The 22,434-nt window shown below is 46.1% G+C and overlaps 1 protein-coding gene across 8 annotated transcripts in view; it reads left to right on the top strand.

Annotated features, from left to right (window-relative positions):
- Positions 1-22,434, top strand: part of Tmcc3 (transmembrane and coiled-coil domain family 3) — a 250,785-nt gene that overhangs the window by 213,243 nt on the left and 15,108 nt on the right. Inside the window, exon 1 of one of the 8 annotated variants that reach the window (XM_010629195.3) lies at positions 3,057-3,310. The exons of 5 other annotated variants lie outside the window; for them this stretch is intronic. The gene's annotated coding sequence lies outside the window, so the exon portion shown is untranslated. Of the gene's footprint in view, positions 1-3,056; positions 3,311-3,350; positions 3,370-9,111; positions 9,426-22,434 lie in introns of those variants that run through there. 2 more of the 8 variants (XM_033763839.1, XM_010629194.3) reach the window with 2 other exon arrangements.

Raw genomic sequence — 22,434 nt, 5'->3', positions numbered from 1 at the left:
CCATTTTTACTTCCCTCTCTTCGCACTGTCCCCTCCCTCCTTCCACAGATCCTCTTCCTGTTTTCCCAGAGTGTTCTTCCTTGTTTCCCAATCATCTCTCTTTATTTTGCTTTGACAATTATTTATGTCCTGGTTTCTCATATAAGAAAAACCATGCAATATTTAAATGTATGTTTGTGATACATAATAATTACATTCATCTTGAGAAATTGATACTTACATTGGCACACATAGCACATCTTAACCATTTTTACTTCCCTCTCTTCGCACTGTCCCCTCCCTCCTTCCACAGATCCTCTTCCTGTTTTCCCAGAGTGTTCTTCCTTGTTTCCCAATCATCTCTCTTTATTTTGCTTTGACAATTATTTATGTCCTGGTTTCTCATATAAGAAAAACCATGCAATATTTAACCTATGTCTGATTTATTTCTCTTAGCATTATGGTCTGCAGATGTACCCTTTTTCCTACAGATGACTCATATGGCTGAGTAGCACTCCACTGTGTATAAACACCACATTTTCTTCATCCATTCGCCTGCCGCTGGGCATGTAGGTCACTTCCGTAACTCATTTGTTACAGACAGCACTGCTATAACCGTGGGTGCACACATCTCACTATAGCATGAGGTCTTTTAACTCTTTGGGGAAGATACCAAACACAGGTAAGGCTGGAATTTTGTAGTTTCAGTTTTTTGAGGAATCGCCATACAAATTGTGTAGTGGTTGTGCTAGTTCACATTCCCACTAACAATATAAAAGGTGTTTTTTGTTTTTGTTTTTTTTCCCTGAAGCCTCACCAGTACGAGTTACTGTTTGATTTCTTGATGGTGACCATTCTTTCTGGAGCAAGGTGAAATCTTGGTGTTGTTTTAATTTTCATTTCTCTAATGGCCAAAGATATTGAACATCTTCTCATGGCCTGACCTTATTGGCCATCTGTACTGCTTCTTTTGAGAAGCGTCTGTTGATTTCAAATTCCCATTTCTGATTGGGCCTTTTATTTGGGGAGTCTAATTTTATTGAGTTCTTTGTATATTCTAGATATTAGTGTGAAGGGAATATTTCAAGGGAAATTAATGGCAATGAGTCTTTTACTGTGACACATTTAAAAAAATGAAACAACTTACCATATATTCTGAATTGCTGGGTCTTAAAGTACTTCTCCGTTTAACCTTTGGAGGAATTGTTAGTGTTTTCTAAAGTAGTGGCACTGATTAATATTCCCACCAGCAGTGTACGACGTTCTGATTTCTCCACATCCTCATCAGCACCTTCCCTGTGTTTTGGCCACAGCATTTCCTGTGCGTATGAAGTAGTACCTGGCTGTGCTGCTTTCACAGCTTTCCCTTATGGAAAGTAGTTGCTGTATTTATTATAGAAGTAACTAGGTAACGTATCCTCAGCTGAGAGGCTGGCAGAAGTAATGCTGTAACTTCAAAATTCAGTTTCATGCCACCTGTTTCATTGAAGCTTTTCGTCCAGAATCGGGTTAGAGTAACCACTTTGAGTTTGCATAGCTCGACTTGCATTCACTGCTGACACCGTACAGACAGGCGCACAGAGCCGTGAGGTCCTCCTGTCTTTACCCTGATGCAGCTGGAATGCCCTGAGCAGTGCAGTAAACCCCTGCTGGGGTGGAGCAGGTGTGGTCCTAGGCGGGCACTCGGAGTGTTTGGTCACGACTCTCCCAGCAGCGGCTGCTGCAGTGTAGATGCGGGAGCAGATGTTAAGATGGAAAGAGCCCGCACTCGCCCCTGTGCCATGCAGGCAGATCCCGTGGCCGCTTTACAGACTGACTTCTCATAAAGAACCAGATGCTGCACAGAACGGGTAGCGCCCGTGAGGCCAGCAATCCCTGGTGGCTGAATGAGTGAAGAGCTGCAGCATTGGGAGCCAAGCACCAGTGCAGGCACGCGTGGGAGTCCGAGTGAGCTCCCAACAACGCTCACTGGCGCTCCGTCCCTGCTTGGCAAAACAGATGGCAGTGCCCAGGTTGCAGGGTTGTGACTTAGAAATGCCCGGCTCATGGTAGGCACTCAGCAAATACTAATTCTCTTTCCTTAAATAGCTCTGCTATTATTCTCAGATATTTTCCTCCACAGATTTAGTCCAGCTTCAGGGTGGCAGAACATAGGCTTGCTTGTATTGTTTAGAATATCTTTTCTTTACAGAGAAGTAATGAGCTCTTGGCAAAAATTAAGTATTGGTGGAAATGAATATTGCAATTTGGTAGCTGCTGATTGACATATGTTTGCTAAACAGTGACTCGAATTTCAGAAAGCTTGCCTGAAAGAGAACAAAATGGAAGAAATCCTAAGAACATTTTTATCCTCTTTGCCAGGTATTTTATAAAATCATCTCCTTCAGAAAGTCCCAGCTAAGACATTTTTATGGAACAGTGGCTAGCTTTTGGCTCAAGAGTTCAGGCCCACTTCACAGAAGTCTAAATGTCAGTGCGTATGAAGATTGGCACCTCTTTGCCTTACTTTGTTTTGGGGTTTTTCAAAATTTTTTTTGTTTTGAAAATTTTAAAATCTGGTCTTCTGGTCACTAGGTCTTTTTTTAGACCTGCAGGGAAGTCATAGTAACAGACTTCATGTCTGATTGGGTTCCATGGCAACAAAGGGTTGTGACTTTATTAACAGAGAATCTAGAAGGATAAAAATGAGAGCCCAGCAAACAGCTCACCAGATTCATATGTTTTGGGGGCCGTGTGTCTGGGAATCAAAAGGGTTTCCCAGTGAGCATCCATCTCCCTTACAAATCTCCATCCAGGGAGTTATCATTAAGGTCTGTTTCCATCTTTGCTTTCATTCGTTCATTCATTCATCCTGTGTATATCTTGGTATATTAAAAAAACAAAACAAAACAAAAAAACAGTAGTGCTAGGAATCCAACCAGAGAGGATTCTGATTTTAAAGGTAGAAAAATATCGCGTATCCTTTGTGGAACTGATCGCAGCTGGAAATTGCTAGGCTGCGTAGGAGGGCCAATTACAGGCAATTATAACTGGATTGAGCTCTCCCGGAGTCAAAGCTGCTGTGTGATCTCCATCCAGGCTGGGGGTTGTTTCCCAGCCTTCCAGGGTTACCGTTCTGGTTCTGGGCCCTCGTGCGGAATCTCAGTAGCTGTTCCCTCCTCTCCCTGCCGCAAGGTTTCAGGCTGTTGCTGGAAACGAAGTGTGTGATTATTGGACTTCTTTTGCCAAAGATGCTGATGCGTGACCAGGAAATGATGAGAACTTTGAATCATCCTGCGTTCCTGCTTCCTCTGGCTGTGCTTGTGTGGAGCTGGGATGACATTTCTTTCAGGCATGTAGCTCTGTGTTTCTCCTCACGCCGATACTGAAAGTGAAAGAACTCGGGCGAAGGTTGGTGTACACAGCTCTACTCCTGCAGTTATCCTTTAACCCAGGGGCGTTCAGGCCGCTGTGGGCTCAGACTTCATTAGTCACTTATGGCCTCATCAGGGTGAATCAGAACCCTTGCAGATACTGAGGCTGTCACGTAGAGACTCAAACAGTGTTGGCCTAAGGGGAGAAGAGTTAGCTCACAAGTCTGCCAGCTGTGGTTAATCAGCTGTGAATTCTTGGGAGAAATGACCTAACTCCCTGGGTCTACCTTTACCTTGACAGCAGGAGTTTGACCTGACTTGGTGTTTCCCAGACTTCCTGCCTACAAGAATAACCTGGGACCGTGATTTAAGGCCTAGAGAATCTGCTTCTCTAGGCCTGGGGTGGGGCAAGGAGAGACAGCTCCGAGTGATCTTTCAGTGAGCTGTTGGGAAATGCCAGTCTAGCCCAGAGGTTTCGAACCAGTTGAGCTGAAGAGCGAGGTGCCGATGGAGGGAGAAGGGAGGCTGCCAGACACAGATTGCCACCAGATTCTCAGGGGTCTAGATGGGCCTAGACGGCAGCTCACAGCTCCCAAAACTTGAGAAACACTGGCCCCCAGTACACAAGCTCCCTTCCAGCATCTGGGCCAGCTCTCCCACATGCACCCAATCTCTTCAAGGACCAGCTCCAAACCCCACATCAGAGCTGGAAATTGGTTTTAAAATCCTGGAGTGGGACAGTAGTGTGCGCCTTTGTTCATGGAATATTTATTTATGTGTTTTTTGTTGGCTAGGATAGTGTGTGCTAAGCAGTTACTTCTGGTGTGCAGGAGCCAGTGCCGGTGACATCTGAGTTACCTGGGCAGCTTGTTAAAACTGTGCAGCTTGGATTCCAGACCCAGAGAGTCAGTGCGTCCCTCACCAGGCCTGGCGTCAGTCTTGTGGTGGTGGTGGTGGTGGTTTTTAACCTGGGGAGTTTTGTTTTCTTGTTTGTTTTTGCCCTACTGAGTAAAACTAAACACCTTATCTTTGGCCCAGGGGTGATGGCTCACAGATTATAGAGGAGACCATAACACAGTGTTGGCCTTTGGACAAAACTCCGGTCTCTGAGAATCTGGGTTTAAAGATTAAATCATTAACTGCCAACACAAGCACCATGTGTATCCATTCTGTAGAGTTTGTGTTTGAGCCCAGGCTCTTCTGTCCTGTTTAACAAAGATTAAACAATGACGTTAAGTGAAGTATGTCGTATATCATCTGCATAAACCTAACCAGCTTAGCTTAAAAAGTGCAAGTTCCTAGGAAGGAAAGAAAAAAAATCTCAATATGAAAAGGTGGAGAGTAAAGTCCTTTCCAGCTTCTTCCCCTTTCCTCCAGAGCTGGCAAGGTGATATTTCTTAGGCATCTTTATAGAATGGTCCAGTGTTGATTAGCAGTCCCCTGTGGATACATGTCCAGCGTAAGTTCCTTCATTTGTTTTGCTTTGTAGTACTGTTTTTAAAAATCTTCATTATGGTTTTTGGTAACTACGTTTGGGTAAATCTCTTTCTTTTTCTTGCAGTACTGGGGCTCAAACCCAGGGCTTTGTATATGCTGCTGGCAGCATCTCCGGGCCCTATAGATGAGTAAGTTTCCAAAAGCAAAATGTTGAGACAAGGTATACGGGTATCTTAAATAAGGATAGATGCGAATATCTCATCCCCTCAAAGCCTGTGCCGTCTTGCTCGGGAGGTCGTTTCCCCTCTGACAGCTTCCCTGGTTCAGCTGGTGTGCATGCAGGACACAGATATCCCTGTCCACACCCGCAAAGCCTGAGACTCACTCATGGATCTCTGGTGGAATTAAACGAGCTATCTGTGAGAAAGAGAGGGATTTTTAAAATATATGAAGTGCTCCGAGGCAGGAGAGGATAGTGACTTAAGAGAGCAAGTAGCTAACCCTGAATGTGCAAAGAGAGAGCTTTACGTCTTGGTCACAGATCCTGAGCTGGACTCTGAGTAAAGTAAGACCCTGTGCTCTCGGCCGCTTACACTGCTTCCTGGCCATCACCGGCTCGTGTAGTAGAAGCCATAGGGCAGTTTTGGGTGAAGCATTACAGCGCTGAGCTGCTCTCCGTTTTAAACACCTGTAATGCAGGTCGTGGCGAGACACCCAGGCCTGCATGTGCACGTGTGCGTTGTTACTCGAGCATTTCAGAGTCCTGTTTGCAGCTGAGAGAATTAGTCTTAGTCATCTGTCACTTGCACCACCTGTGTCTCCTCAGTTTCCTGGGGAAAACTTAACACAGACCGGCCACCTGGGCTCATGGGGATCTTGCTGGCTTAGTGGCCAGTGCCATCTGATCCGGCCCTCTGTCTGTCTTCATTTTGTGCCCTATTGGCAGCAGGCCGGACGAGGACTTCATAGCCACAAAAACAGTTATTTAAAGGTGGAAAATTCAAGTCCATTCGAAGCAGGGAAGAATTGCAAGACAGCTTGGGGTCCATGTGCCAGGGAGGTGTCAAAATCTTTGAGGTTGGTTAAAAGGGGTGGGCGTGTGTACTGTGAGTTTAACCAGAGCCACCCATAGTCCAGAAAACCGGAGAGCAGCGAAAACCTCAGGCTAGGACTGCAAACGTGAGGGCAAAGTACTTGTTCCTCCTTGGGGCTTGGGGACTCGTCATCCTGGCCGTGTCACATGTGGACTAAGGAAAGTCCTGCAGACCGTTAGCTCTGAACTGATTATCTGTATCTAATTAACACAGTTAATGATCCAGGAAGTCTGGAGCTCCAAGGCAGCTGTCAGTAATTTCATATAAGCAGCTAGGTTGATTCTTTCATTCTTTCTTTCTTTAAATGTATATGGCTAAGTACTGCACAGGAGGACGTAGGTGTCCTGAACTAGGACATGGGGGAAAGAATGTGACAACAGGAAGCTACCAAGAAAGGATCAGAAACGATGCAGGGAGTGACTGTGAACGTGTTTCAGCAAGAAAGTTGGAGATGAAATAAAATATCCAGTGGCTATGTTCAGACTATTAAAGTAGCCAGAAACATGGGTAAGACAAGTTGGAGTCCAAGTTTGAAGAGAAATGAACAAGCTCAGCTACGCGGAATTGAATTATGTATGCCGTTAATGGTCAGTCTGGCCTTTTCATCTTACTGTAGAGATGCTTGTTATCTGATGGGGATGCGTCCTGATAAATTCATCCCAAGTTGAAATTACCCTAACTTGAAAATGCATTTAATATACTCAGGACCATGGCTTCGCCACACAGGCGGGGTGCTGTGTCGTCCCCTGGTGATTGCGTCTGACCGGAAAGCCTCAGCAATGACAGCACCCAGTGGGTCCCCGGAGAGGGTGGTAACACACTGCACTAACCCAGGGCAAGATCCTGATTTGAATGAAGTTTCTGCGGTATCACTGTCACGCCATGGTGAAATTGGCAAAAAAAAATTTAAGTCAGACGAAGTCAGGGACCATCCTTTGTTTTAGAAGGTTCTGAGTTACAAAATAAAATGAGCCTAACGAAAAATAAAGCACATATTTCTTGTGTATAAAGTAGTTGACTTAACATTTCGTTTGAGGCAAAACCCATTTGCTAGCATTTATTATTTAACATTATTTTAGAACCTTCCTTGAACCGAGCCAGAGGCTAGAGGTCATAGAATATTAGTTTCAGTAAGGAGTCTTCCTCCTCAGTATTACGGTGTAGTTCTGTGCACAGTAGACTTTTCTGGCTCTATTACACCGATGGAATTCCCCCTCATTTCCAAACCTCTTTGCCCTTTTCTCCCCGACTACACCACCAATACAGTTAAATCAATACCACCAAAACCACCTCGCAATTTTGAGATCTTTGCACTTGTTATTTAATGTCAAGAGCAGGAAACTCCTGGTCCCCTGGACAATTCTGACCTGTGGTTTTATATGACTTGTGGCATTTCAGATATTTGAGAACCTGTGATGTGAGAAAGGTCAAAAGGGATTTAAAGACAAATGACTGACAGACAGCAAGAAAGCTTGTAATCTGCCGCGTAGGTTAAAAACTCTGATTATAATCCAAAGCCGTATGTGATCTCAAAAGGGCAAAAGGACAATATTAAACATCTTCTGACTGCCATGGCTTCAATCTCAAGAGGAATCTCTTAGATAAAGCCAGAATCTCAGAAAGGTTAATTTACTTGCCTGCAGCCATGCAGCTACTGAGAGTCAAGGCCAGGACCTGACCAGGTGTGGGCTGACCCTACACCTGTGGTGCCTGTCCCTGAGTCAGATGCCAGGCACCTGCTGCTGCTGGCTCCCGGGTTCTTTCTTGGGCCCATTCCTGTCAGAGAGCAGCACCCATCAGAACATCCATTCCTTGGGGTCCTGGGAACCTCAAGTTCACCCTGTCCTGAGTCCTCCTCTAAACTCCTCTTGCCTGTTGTTATGGTTTGCATCTAGTTGTCCCTCCAAAGCCTCATGTGGTGGCTGAATCTAGAGGATGTTGCTGGGATTAAGGTGTGTGATTACTAAACCAGTATATCATTGGTTTGGCACTGCCCTAATCCCGGCAGCCTAGATAGTGTACAGAAGGGACAGAAAGACACTGCTAAGGTCCCTTGCTTGCTTTGCTACCTTCTGACTACCATGAACTGTTTCTCTTCTGCGATTCCTGTCTGCCGTGCCACCCTGCCTTGGGGCCAGCCAGTTATGGACTGAAACCTCTGCGAACTGTAAGCCACATGAATGCCCTTCCCCCTCTAACTTGGAGTGTGGGGTATTTTGTCTCAGCATCTAGAGAAAAGTAACTTAACACACCTGTGTTGTGAATGACCGTATAGCCTCCAGGAGGAATGGGACCAAAGTGGGTTTTCCTTGACTCCCCACCTGTACCCAGGTGCTAAGTCCTGTTTGATGCTGTCTCCTTCGTGCCTCTCAGGCCTGACCTCTCTATCACCCTGTGTCCAGCTCCACCGGCTCTCGCCCAGGGTTGTCACAGCAGGCTCCAGTCTGCTCCCCTGAAATACATCTTCCCTGTGGATCCCAGAGATTGCAGGCTGCCAAGTGGCCTCTCACACGAAATCCTAACATCTAGTGGGATTTAACTGGGATGCTTGAAGTCTGATCCCTGCTTTTCATCTGACTCCTTCAACCCCCCGGTACTGGAGTTTGAACCTAGGTTCTTTACACTGAACAACACTTCTAGCTTTGAAATTTTTCACACAGGCCATCTTTAAATTGCCCTGGCTAGACTCGAACTTGTGATTCTTCTACCTCAGTGCTGGGGCTACACGCACGTGCCACCACACCTGGCTTATCCCAGCTCTCCTGCCACCCTTGCCTTGCACTCCATCATCCACATCCATAGCAGACCCCTGGCCTATTCAGAAGTCACTTTACCTGGAATATCACCTGCCAGGTCTCTTTCCCTGTGCTTCAGAAAGAATCGAGTTGTGTCTGCTCTCTCTGCCTTAGCAGCTCCTCCTGGTGCTCCCTCAGCACCAAGGACGCCTGTCCTCGCACTTGTCAATGGTTGTCATTGTTTCCCACTCCTTGGCCATAGACTGGGAGGGGACTATGCCCGTTGCCATGTGCCTGTCACCAGAGGCGCCCAGAGCATCTGTCTCATAAAAGGATCAACAGGGGGCGGCGTCTCCCATGCGCCCCTTCTTGGCGCCAACCACTTCCCTGCTTAGTCTTCCCGCCTTTGTACTCGGTGTCCTGAGTAGTCCGCTGCTTCGCATGTGCTGTGCCCAGCTTGGATTTGCTAAGCGGAGCCCTTTGCCTCGTAGGTGACCGAGGGGTCCTGGGAGTTGTGTGTTGTGCAGGACTCCGTTTAGCTCAGCCTCCCTGAAGAGATGTAGACCGTGCCTGGCTCCCGCTGACGGCACAAAGAGCCATCTGTGCGTTACCACTGGCCCTCATGTGGGGCACAGCACAGGGTGTGGAGTTTCTCCGAGACAAACACGGGAATACCCGTGTGAGCAGGATCTCCAAAGTCCAGGCTGAGTCACTGCTCGGTGCTGTTCTGATACCAGCCTGGCCGTCAGGCACACTTGGCTGCTGCTCAGGCAGGAAGGTGAGCTGGTTGCCGGTCCTGGTCTGGTCCGATTTGTTGTGTGGCTTTGGTAAGTCTTCACCACCCTCCTGCTCCAGCCAGAACCCGTAAATACGCATTGTAGAGCTTTATGGTGATTAATGTCCTGTGAGATTCTTGAAAGAAATGCAGATTATTTCTATCTTCTTAATACTTAACTTTGTGCTTGCCCGAATCCCTCCCTGATTTCTCGGTGGGTTTCTAGGTATTTAAACTGCCTAAGCTAACGAACTGCTGAGCTCCTTTATTGTTTGGTCTCTTTAAAAATGTAGCTCCAGCATGAGTGATTGAGTGATTGAGGAGGTAGGCACATATGTGGGCTCGGGTGTGCCGGCTGCTGCCTGGAAAGGGCCATTCCCCTCCCACTGTGCTCTGCAGTCACCCCGGCCTGGCAGGCTCTGAGTCAAAGTCTAACTTGGGACATCGTATCTCTCCACAAGTGGGTATCTTCCAGTCCCCCTTCCGGAACCTGGAGCCCCCACAAACCTGCCTGTGGCGCTCAGCCACCGCGGAGCAGGAGGAAGGAGGGCGTGGTGGGGTCCCAGCTGTGGGTGGGGAGAGGAAGTTCGTGTGTGGTACGCATCTGAAGCATCTGAATCAGGGCTCCCGGCCATCCCGGGACTCCCGGCCATCCCGGGACTCCCACGGGGGGGTGTGGGCTCCTGCAGGGGTGAAGGTTCCGTTTCATGTGAGTTCTGCACCCCAGGCACTGTTGATCTCCTGGGAACTCTGTCTTCAACCTGTGGCTCTGTGTGTGTCCATGTCTTGCTGCAGAGTAAATGCAGTCTTTCACTCCCTGGACACTAGAGTGTTTGAATCCACTGAACTGAGACTTCTTTTCCCAGTCAGTTTTGTACAGAGGTTTGCTGAGAGTGTCATAAAGGTGAGTGTACGGTTCCAGTCTTTAAACCTGATTAACGGGTGGGGGAGAGGGAATCAGGTTCCAGGAACTGATGGTCCGTATCTTGGAGGCTAGACTTCTACGATTTCAAACAAAAATCTGAGGGGGCAGTTGTTGGAACAGCAGAGCATCGTATAGCCTCATTGCACCATGAATAGAACAGCTGGTGGGCTGGACACGCATGCTTTCAGTGAGAACTGAAAGGGAAAACTGCTAGAGCGCTGCTTGTAGAACAAGTTCTCCTGTGCTCTGCTGATCACAAGCCTAAGATGGCGGGGGGGTCACCTGGAGGAGCCCTGCCATGGTGCCTGGCCTGCTCCTCCTCCCCTCCTGCTCCTCCCCCAGCTAGCTGGGACAGGGGGCTGGGGGCGGGGTGGGCTGGTTATGTGGCCCCCTTTGTAGGTGTGGCCTGAGGGCCTTTGAGCCCAGATCATAATTTAGATTTGAACATTATTACCTGAAGAGCTAAGAATAGAGCCAGCAGTAGGCTTGAAAGTTGTTACTCCGTCTACAACACATTTGGTTTATTTTATTATATAATTTAATCCATAGTTTTTATTTTTAAATGCCTATAAATTATTAAATATTACACAGAGGAGATATTCCATCAAGAGATTGTGGGGGGGACTACCATGAGACATCCCTGTGCACTGACAGGGTGTGTGTGTGTGTGTGTGTGTGTGCGCGTGCACTATGTGCTTACCGCCATTCTTTTGTCCATTGGCCTTTAGGTTGTGGGTTGTTTTGTTGTTGTCTTCTTTTGTGAACAGTGATTCTCTGAATGTTTTTAATGTACTCTTCTAACTTGTGAATAGGATTTCTTGGTCTCTAGGGCCTGTGGCTGTTCAAATGCTGAACTATAATAAAAATTAGTTAAATGTAAACTTTTTAATATGCTTTTAATATTATTTCATTTTAAAATGAATCCTAGGACCAACAATTTTTTTTTTTTTTTTTTTTTTTTTTTTTTTTACCGTTTTGGCTTGTGAGAAACTAATTTCAGCCTTAAGGATGTGGCTTTATTGCTCTTTGTAGTTATTGTTTAGAGGCTGTTTTTGAAAGGCAAAACCAAATACACATAGAAATCAAGTGAAACGGGGCAGCCCACAGTCACAGGAGCTCTGAGAACAGGCTCCGACATGCGTGGGCCTTCGGGGACAGACACCCTGTGTCACACCCAGGCTGTACTCTGGGGCACATGTTTCGGGCGGTACTGCGTTCAGCAGTTCTGGCCCTGTGTGAGCTGACACACGCTGGGAAGGGCAGCTGCACACCTAGGCTGCAGGTGTGGCCCGTTGCTCCCAACTGTAAACCTGGACAATGTGGTACAGCAGTGAACTCCGCAGGCAGTTGTAACACGGTGCGATGTCCGTGTATCTACACAAGTGGGCACGGAAAAGGCACAGTGACGATCCTGTCACGACACAGAGCAGTGCATGCACTTAGCTCGTGGGACCTGTCCACGGCTGCAGGCTGAGTAAACACTGCACACTTAGACCACCTGAAATCGATTTAAAATGCCTTCTTCAGTAAGAAGTTAACCTCAGCTTAATGTCACTTTTTTACTTTATAGATTTTTAAAATTCTTTAAACTTTCTGGCTTTTGTCGTAACAGTTTAAAAGGCATACATTGCATAGCTGTACAGAAATATTTTGTTTATGGCCTTATTCTACAAGGAATTTAGTTTTAGTTTTCAGATATCGTTTGTTAGAAATGCAGACACAGCTACAGCCAGTGGCCTGGGCCCACATGGGTCAGGACCGTTGGGAACGCTGTCTTCCACTTCCACGAGGTCACCTGGGACAGTAATGCACAGGGGACCGACGCCTTCTGTGTTTAGGGTGCTTTCTGGGGCCGCTTTATAGTCAGCTCGTTTTCTTAAGTAGGAGTGTGTGTGTTAAAATATCAATAGGTGAGACAGGGATTTAGCTCAGTGGTTCCGCCGCATGCCTGGCAAGTGCAAGGTCCTGAGTTCAATCTTCAGTATTAAAAAAAAAGCCTCCAAAAATATCAGTGGGTATAGTAAACACGTGCACCAGCAGCGCGGTCCTGTGTTACCTTCCGGTGTTACGCACTGCTCCCGGCGCAGGTGCTCCCCTTACATGACCAGTGGTGTGGCTGCAGGTGCATCTGGACCAGCATCGAATCAAGGCACGAGAAACGCATGATGTGGGCGCAGCACAGTGTCACTTGGCGATGGGGCCTTCTCAGCTCTGTTATGATCTTGTGGAGCTCCTGCATACACAGCCCAGAGTCATCATGGACAGGAGTGCCATGGGCAGCGCATAGATGTGTCTGCGCCTGTCCCACATGCCTGGTGCCCACTGTGGGTGTCACCAGTGAGGAGTCGGTGTGGGGCTTCTCTGCCCGCGGAGTAGAGATTCAAGGCTGCCTGCCCTGGGAGAAGTGGTGATCAGTGAAAATGTTTCAGTTACACTGGTACTTTGAGAAGTTGTTGTTTTGTGAAGAGCTCTATAAGGAGATTTAATATTAGCATACCGTGTTTATCGTGGATTTTTTTTTTTTTACTTGAAAACTTTTATTCAGGACATGAAGACCCAGGTTAGTTCTATAAAACATTTTTAGGACTACCTTGACGTGGTTTAATTCCTTGGGAAATTGGGTTAAAGAGCCTTTTCCAGCGGGGAGTTGCTTTTCTAAAAGGAATCATGTAACTACATCTTTAAGTTAGTTTGCATTTATAAAAGTTCCTGGGGCTGGCAATTTAGCTCAGTGGTTCCACTGCTTGCCTTGTTAAGTGCAAGGTCCAGAGATCGTCCCTAGTACCCAAAAAAACCCCAAAAAACAAAAGAAAACAAAACAAAAACAAAAAAAGTCCCTGCTATCTTGGAGGCCATTCATTTTGATACTATTCATAAAACCATAGCCCCTTGAAGGAGTAGAGTAAGCATCTGTGGGCAGGGATAAAATTTTGCAACTGTTTGGATCTTTGCCTCTCTCTGAGGATCAGGCATGTGTTTGTCAAAAATATGAAAATAATAAAAAAACAAGCTCTATCAAAAAGAACGTGAAACAAAAGTCTTTTCTGGCTGGGCATGTTGGCAGCTAACTGTGATCTTAGCTACTCGGGAGTTTGAGGCAGGATGATTGCAAGTTCGAGGCCAGCCTGGGCAATTCAGCAAGATGCTGTCTCAACATTTAAATAGGGAAGTAGGGCGGAGGATGGATGGAGCCTTGTGGTGGTGCTCTTACCGAGCCCGCACAGGCCCTGTGCTGCGCAGGCGCACACACCCCTTGTTCCCAGACTCCCAGTCCTGTTCTCTACAGTAGGTAACTACCCTCCACAGTGTAGGCTTCTGTAGATGTGCAGGATGCCCCCAAGGCACAAGTGAGTGTGCGGCACACACAGCTGTATCTTACCGCTTTTGGCTTTGAGAGCTTCCCGCGGTAGCCCGTTCACGTCCACTCCCGTCTCACGGCCACACCACTGTCCAGTGTGCCGGGATTGTTTCAGGTGTTCTCTATTGATGGATGTACACTGTCACGTTAGAAGCCGCAAAGAAAATTGGAGATGGGCAGAAGGCTGGTAAATACCTGGTCTCCAATTCTGTTCTGTAAATCTCTAGATGGTGCTTATTTTGCCTTTTTAAGATGTTTTGAGAACTATGGAAGTTCAGAAAGGATGGATTATTTTTTTTCTTCCTCACCCTTTCTTTTTTTGTTTTTTTTTTGTTTGTTTGTTTGTTTGTTTTGTTTTTGTTTTTTTGAGACAGGGTCTCACTGTGTAGTTGAGACTGACCTGGAACTCACTGTGTAGCCCAGGCTGGTCTGGAACTCACAGTGATCCTCCTGCCTCAGCCTCCTGAGTGCTGGGATTACAGGTGCACCACCACGCCCGGCTTGCCCTTCTTTCTTTATGATGACAGAAAAGGTGATAGAATTTAACAAAAATCCAAGGAAGAGGAATGTATGACTTTGTGGCTGAAGACTCCCAGGTTCCAGTTCTCTTGTCTTCTGTCTCCAGGCAGACATCAGGCAACTGGGAGGTTCTTGCAGCCTCAGTAGCAGCGCCTTCCTCTCGGTATTCCATCTGTTCGGACGCGCAGGGCTTCCTGGTGTGTCTGCAGGCATAGTGGGTTTCCCACTCTTCTTCACTTTCCACCTGGTGACCACGCCTGTTCTGGCAGCCGGGGCTGGGACCCTTAAACATTCTGCTCCCCCAGCCTTTCCTGCAACTGGGGCTGAACACGTGACTCGGCCTGGCCAAAAAGACCCGAGGGGAAATCTGCTGAGAAGCTTCTGGAGAACATCTTCCTCTCTCAGAAAAGATGAGAGGAGAGAGGCGTCCTCGGCTGTGGTTTTGGGACTGTCCACCTGTGAGTCCTAGAGCTCAGTAGCTCTTTTGCTCCCCTGAGAGAATAAGCAAAAGTCCCCAAAACAGTGAAGTGAAGAAACTGGAAAGTGCTTGGATCTCTAATATTTTTCAGACTCCAAATTAGCCCTGTCCTCTGATCTTCATTTGTAAGATCGTAAATGCCCTTACTGTTGAATCTTCTTTTATTCCGTTCCTGAAATTATCCTACCTGTCAGGCATTGTGCCCATAGGAACTAATACCAAAGCAGGAAGATGACTCACCTACGAGGACAATTAAGGGCCTGCTGTGTTCAAGAGACAGTGTGGGGCTCTGAGGCTGGCAAAAAATAAAAATAATAGGCAGTCAAGGGTTGAGCCACAAGGATTCCGGCTAAGGATGATTCTTAGATTGGGGGTGATCAGAACTGATTTCATTAATGTTGAGCCAGAAATCCAAGGAACCCCAAAGATTTGGTAAAATCGAGTTGGGAACGGCATTCCAGGAAGCCTGAAGCTTTGGGATGAACATAGGCTGTGGAATCAGACCTGGGCTCAGACTCGGGCTTGCCACCTCCTACTCTGCGACTTCATCGAGTTCCTTAATTTCTGCCGCACTGAGCAAATTGACGAACTGTAGCGAGCATCTGCCGTGCTACTTGAAGTCACAGGCACCCAGGAGATGGTGGGCGGGAAGAGGGAAGGGTGCGGGCACAGGGGAGAGCGTAGCAGAGACCTGGGCCTGCCTTGCTTGACCAGAACAAGGTCCTTTGATCCAGACGGGCGGGCAGGGTTGGGCCAAGATAGGGAGGACCTCGACTTCCAGCTCCAGGCAGCTTGTGTGTGACCCCCGTGGTAAGTCCTAGAGGCCGGACGCCTGTCAGTCATACTCAGAGCAGGTCGGTAACCCTTTGAGAGGATCCGAGTGTAGGGCGGAGCAAGAACAGCTGCAAAGGTTTACTGAAATGTTTGATAAAAGATGCTGTATCATAGGAAATTAATGATCAGACCCAGATCTGCTCGCCATTCAGTTCTTGCGTAATTGCACCTGTCAATTTCCTGTTTATAAACAGTTAAGTTCCTTTGAAGAATTTGCCCCTTAAGGATAAACATCCCCTTGCCTCTGATTACATGATTGAACTCTTAGAGTCGGTCAGCATGAAGTATGTGTTCACTGATTGGTTTTTTTTTGAGACAGGGTCTCACTGTGTAGTTGAGACTGACCTGGAACTCACTAAGTAGTTCAGGCTGGTCTCGAACTCACAGAGATCCTCCTGCCTCAGCCTCCCGAGTGCTGGGATTACAGGTGTGCACCACCACGCCCAGCCCCTGTTCACTGATTATTGACCACATACTTCTCCAGGATGAAAAGTGATCAGGCAAAGTCTTTCTGACACAGAGATTATAATACTCACAGATGTCTTTACAGTGGCTTTAATAATAAAACAATCATAACATTTAAAGCAATAAGTGACCTCAGAGAGATTAGACATTTCAGTTCATTGAGTTCAGAGTAATATCTTGGGCTGAGTGAGATTTCGCGGTGTTCTCAGTTGGTGAATCTCAAGCAGAGGGTCCTTAACATTTTGAAATGCCGAATAAAGTAGGTGGACTGAGTCCAAGTGAAATGTACCGCTCTGTGAATACGGTGAGGAAGGTAACGGCCCCTGGGGGTCAGGTTCATCCGCTTTCTCAAGGCAGAGAGAGAATTCCGTCATTCTCGCATCATGTGTAGAAGAACTAGGTGTGAATAAAGTCTCTTAAGAGAGGCCGTTTGCCTTGGGCACACAGTGACTGTTTCCCAGCGGTATTTCTGCACACAGGCAGCTCTGTAGCAAGCTGAGAGCAGGTGTCCCTATCACAGAGTCCTCCCGGTCTCGGGGGGAGTTAGGGCTGTGTGCCAGGTACAGACCGTAACTTCGTCTCTTGCAGGTCCCAGCGAAGAGAAAAAAGGCATCTGGCATCGTCACTTTCCCAGTCTGCCTTCTACCACCCCGCCACACCCCCACTCTTTGTCCTTTTATTAATCTAGGTTTGTCTTTTTTTTCAGGCGCAGTTAGTCATAGACAAGTATGAGTGGTGATCAGAATGTACAATGAAGGTTTACATTTTTAAAATAAAATTTATTATAGTAAAAAACACATTGCCGTTACTTCCCCTCAGAAGACTCCCGCCCTCTGCAGACACACTTAGCCCATTATTTTCGATACTTTTTGAAGCAGTTCTGGAAGTCCTCTTTCACGAGTGTCTTTATGAGATGTGATTTAAAAATACTGCCGTGAATGCTGCTGTCGAGTAGCATCCAGCAGAAAGGCAGGCTTGTAAAACATTGTGCTGTGTCCTCATCTGCCTTATTCACTGATGTGGCACTGCCTGACTTCCAGCTTTCCCCCAAAGTCAAGACACCCAGGAAGGCAAACCGTTAAAATGATTCAGTGCATTGAAGCCGAGGCGACAGACCAACTAGACACTCACAAAAGGGGACTTACTGACCTGCTGCAGAAAGTGGCAAGAAATATGGGATAAGTATATTTGAAGCAAGAAGCAGTATTTTGAGGAGGATTAATAGCAGTGTGTCTTTCACTGTAATAAATTTGTAATTTAAATATTCACTGTAGTTTTCAATCGCACCTCACAGGCATGCACTGTGGTGTTTCTTGGAATCAGAGTAGTTCAGGACCTCTTCTGTAGCTATGGATTGGCCTGAGAATATGAGGTACTTAGGGTCTTCTCTCCTCCGTCCTTAAATAAGACAGAAGGATCTGTGCCCGCAGCAAAATGATCCTTAGTCCTGCCTTTTCTTTCATCCTTGATGAAAAGTTTGCCCTTTACAATTTGTCTACCCACCCCCCAGTCTCCGTGAAAAGCCCCAAGGCTGTGTTGGTAAGTGGAGTTTAGTAGTTTGGGTACCCCTAGGAGAATAGTTAACTGCCAGTCATGCATTGTGAGGCCCAAAGCCTGATATTGCCTCAAGTGATAGAGAATATACTCTACGTGAGAACTCAGCTCTAATTTGAAGTGATTCTCTGTCTGTGTTTCTTCCGTACTGGGTCTTGTTGCTGGATCCCAGACAGAAGCCTGAGTACTGTTGTGCAGAGGGGTGCAGCGTGCAGGCACACGCCGACCAAACGGTATGAGTGCCTCAAGGGATCGTCATTACGTAACTGAGTACAGCACGTGAACCAAATTAAAAAATCTCAATACAGTGTGGTCAAGGCTCTGTATTTTCATAAAATTAATAAGAATTTAAATGTTCTGAGGCCAGGTACGTAGTGCATTCCTTTATTCCCAGCTACTCAGGAAGCTGAAGATTCAGGAGATTCACAAGTTCAAGGCAAGCCTGGCAACTTGGCAAAACCCTGACGCAAAAAAAAAAAAAAAAAAAAAAAAGCTCCAGCACGTTGGATCCCCCCTACTTGGGAGGCTGAGGCAGGATTGCAAGTTTGAAGCCATCCTAGGCAACTTAGTGAAACCCTGTCTGAAAAAAAGGGAGGTGAGCCTGGGGATGAAGCTCGGTGCCAAAAGACTTGCCTAGCATGTGTGAGGAGACCCTGGGTTCAATTCCTAATACTGCAGTGATAATAATAATTTGCAGTCTATGTTTGAGATAGGATTTTATCAGTTTTTTTTTTCTCTCTTTCCTTTCGGCATTCTAGTGTCTCTCTTTGTCAATATTTTATTTTTGTGATTAGTGTAAAGACTAGCGAGGCTGGTGGAGCCTGTAGACACACTTGCCCAGCATGCAGCTGCCTCGTCCCTCAGCCGTGCGCTGACTTTACTTGGCCCATTCCGTCATTCTCAGTTTTAGACACCCCAAGCAGTCTTTTGATTCCTAAACACTCCACTCCTCCCCTCTGCAGACATCCTGTTCTCCCTGCTAGGCTCTCTTGGCTGGTTTTCAAGCTGCTGCCTCCAGGCCCAACTCAGATACCTGCTTCTAAGAACCCTCCTCACGGATTTCCTCCCTTCACTCTCCCCATGGTGCTCACTACAGTTTTCTGTGCGCAGTTGGACGTCTTTGCCCAAGAGGAACACTCCCAGGGCTGGGCGCAACGCGCAGCTCTTTCTGACCCCAGTGCTTTAGCACACTGCCTGGCTCACAAAAGATGCCCGGTACCTTTTCAAGTGAGCATTCTGTATTTGAGGGACCTTGTTTGGAAGCTTAATCAGTGAGTTCTGTCAGCTGTCGTAAACCAGTTTGGTCTACCTAAGTCCTCCCTAATTGTATGCTGTATGCTTTTAGTGACATGCAACGTCTTGAGACGTACTGGCTTTGTAACTATTATGTAATGACACAAGTGACGCAAGGCCTTAGCACTCTGCATCAGATTTAGGATTTTGCTGTATTTTGCAGAATTTAACATTAAATACATTTGCTTGTGAATCTGATGCATTTGTACCACCCATGTTAGTGCCAGATTTCCACTCATGTATGGCTTTTGTGTTCTGATACAGAAACAAACACTTATGAGCTAGTGTTGTAAAAGTTTTATAAACTAAAGATATTAAAAATGACAAAATGCAGGACACATTGACAAGCTAATGAAGTTAAAGTTCTTTTCCTGTTACAGTTGTTGAGTACTGTATGTTAAATATTGAGTGCTTGCAGTGTTATTGGTGCTGTAAAGTAGTAATTTTGACAGCTCTTACATTTTCATGACCCAAGATATTTTATGTTGTTTTACTGTTTGGAGATACAGCTTGTAGTACAGTATGTACATCCTGCAAGCGCAGTTAAACAGTACTTTCTTGTCTAAATCTGGAGCAAGTCAGTGCCCGGTGCCCTGTGGTGCCATCTTCTGGTGATTGTTCTCCCTGCCCCTGCCTCCTGCCACAGGTAACTGCTTTCCTGACCTGAGTCACCGTCCTAGTACCACTTGTACGTTTTTGTGTCTAGTTTCTTTCCTTAAGTGTTTTACATGTGAGTCACCTGTGTTATGTGTTAAAATTGCTTGTTCCTTTTATATGTCGCTTGTGGTTTTAAACTACCAGTCGCATAATTTTTGTTTTGGTTAGATTCCCTGTGTGGAAGGGACATACTCAGTTCATGTCAGTTGATATGTGCTGATAATTTGGTTTAGGAGGAGGGCCACTGGCACTTTGTGTGGGGCTGCCAGCTCCACATACCTGGTACTGACAGTGTGGCTTGTAAAGGTTGCGAGGACCTCGGAGGACCCAGAGTTCAGCCACCCGAGGCCCAGAAAGTTAACTGGAGTACAGATCGCAGGTCCCACCCTGAGGTCACTGTGCCACGTTAACAACCCAAGCCTGATGCTATGGATGATGTTAGTCAACAGGAACACAGTCTTGGAAATTTAGAAATTTAGAAAATCCAGCGCCTTGCCTTACCTGGCAAGAATTTCAGGTATCTAGAAAGTTCATTTGCCCACCTGGAGCACCTCCATATTCATATCCGTTAAGCAAGGTATTACTGATTCTGTTCATCGGTCCTACTCTTTTATTAAAACCAAACCTTAAAGGAAAAGGAAGGGGAAAGTTTAACCAATACGCAGGTTTACTACAGCATTTTTGGCTTCAGGGTATTGGCCTGAACGCCTGATGTCCCAGAGGTAGTCCTTTTAAAGTGCTTATAAGACCACAAGGATTACTCGTAGGATGTGAAGTCTTAGGGTAAAGTCAGATTCCGTGATCTCTGCAAGTAAAACACTAGTCCTTAATCTTGTACCTCCCTACTAAACTCCTGATGAATCAGAGAAGCTTTCATAGAAAGGATTTTGCAGGAAAGATAATGGCCTTGCAGCAATGGAAAATTAAGTATTTTATTAACCTAGCAGCCAGAGAGTAACCACAAAACATTCCTCAGAATGCTAGAATCTCCTTAGTTAGTAGACAGAAATGAATGACATTTTTCCTGATATAAAGCACTATTTTTCAAATGACTGAGACACGTGAGTTGGTCATAAAATACACTTAATGATGCAGCTCACAGCCGCCCTCATTTTACAGGTGAGGAAATGAAAGCATGGAGGAAATAACTCTCCCAAGGTCACGCACTTGACTGTGCATCTGACCCCAGGCGGTCTGGCTCTGAGAAGTACACCTCGTCCTCTAGCTCACACCACCCTGGTAGTGACCTCCGTTTAGGACACGTGGCTGTGGAATCCCACGAGATCTGAGCTGCCCTGGCAGGCTGTTCCCTGTTTTGGAAATACAGTCAACCCAAATACAGACGGGTTGGAAGATGGGTCATGAAATAGTGTTTATCTTAAAAACCACAACCCACAGTTCCCTTTATTTCTTTGTGGTTTCTTTTCTTCTGGATTACAGAGTAATATGTTCCTAGAGTGCGCCTCTCTGCCTGAAATACCACTCTTTGTGCCTTTAATCTGCTGTGGCAGTGGGAGAATGAAGTCCCCTCCTGTCTGCATCTCGATATCAAAGCATTTAAGGACCCAAACCTGCAAGGGCTTCAGCCAGGAAAGGGAGTTTATGTTCAGTGTGGCGTTGAGAACAATATTAGCTGTGAAAACACAAGAAACCTTCATTTTTCATCATGCAAGATATCTTGGGATCTAAGCCAGTTCTTCTCTCATCCTTGTCAAAGTCAGATTGAAAATATCTGCAGTAATTGTCTCGTGGTGCCGAGGTCTAAGGTTTCTCCATCATGTATTTTTCACCCTTACAGTGTTTAATGGCAACACAATTATTGTAACACAGAAAATGTGTGGGGTTGTAAGGGCTGTGGGAAATGTGTCTGTGTCTAATTGGTGTTTACAGTAGGTGCTCAGCAAAAGGTACGAGGTTTGGGGGCCAGGTAGACCTGGTTGGGATTAGGGATCTACCACTTATTAGCTGGTAACTCCAGCTAAATCTAACTTTTCCCATCTGTGAAATGCAGATAATAATTCCAATCTCAACTTCTTGGAAGGAAAAATAAAATAATGTATGTGAATCACTTAGAAAGTTACTGGATGCTTATAAATCCTTAATGATTGTGGTTTTCTTTATTTTTAATAAATTCAAGATCTCTTACCCTAATCCTCTCCTCTTAGGCCAGCCTTCTACAGGCCTGCCTTTTCTTTTAAATAAGTCATTGCCTTCTTGGATTTAGAGGGGAAAGGAACACCTACATTTTTGGGTTCACAATATATTAAGTTATGATTTCCTGAGGGACATGAAACTATACTTGATAATCATTTTTATTGACAGGTGATAATTACACATCTTAAGGGTGTACAGTGTGGTGTTTTGGAACATTTATATATTATTTAATAATCAAGAATACCTGGGTTATCCATCATCTGGAGCATTTATCATTTCTTTGTAATGATTACAGTCATAATGTTCTCTTCCAGCTATTTTTAATTAGAAGATTAGAGTCACCCTCTGCGTAATAGAACACCAAAGCGTATTGCTCCCATCTGGCTGTGACAGTTTACCTGTTAAACAGTCTTCCCCATCCCCTCCCTCCTGGGCTTCTGGTGACCCTGTTCTGGTCTCTGGTTCTTTGAGCTCAGCTCAGCATTTAGGGTTGCACAGAGGAGCAAAACGGGGTGGTGCTTGTCTTCCTCGCCCGGCTCGTCTTACTTTAACGCTTTGGTCTCCAGCTTCGTTCCTGTCAATGCCACATTTATTTGCTAACCTTGCTGGTGGAGTAGGCAGAAGTGTTCAGTCAGTGCAGTACACGATTGTGTGTACGCCACTCACAAATAATGGATTGAATTAAAACGTGTATTCATGGGCGCTCGTAGTGGCAAATGTACCTACAGGAGAAATGTCACTTAGGACAGAAAGGAAGGGCTCATACACCTGCATGGTGTTCTTTGTGGATCTTAATTTTTTTTTTTTTTTTTTTTTTTACTGTG

Source organism: Fukomys damarensis, unplaced genomic scaffold, assembly GCF_012274545.1.
Source record: "Fukomys damarensis isolate Sample0158 unplaced genomic scaffold, DMR_v1.0_HiC HiC_scaffold_15, whole genome shotgun sequence".
Taxonomy (NCBI): domain Eukaryota; kingdom Metazoa; phylum Chordata; class Mammalia; order Rodentia; family Bathyergidae; genus Fukomys; species Fukomys damarensis.
The sequence above is the reverse complement of the archived record's forward strand: the minus strand, read 5'-3'. Positions and strand labels throughout refer to the sequence as shown.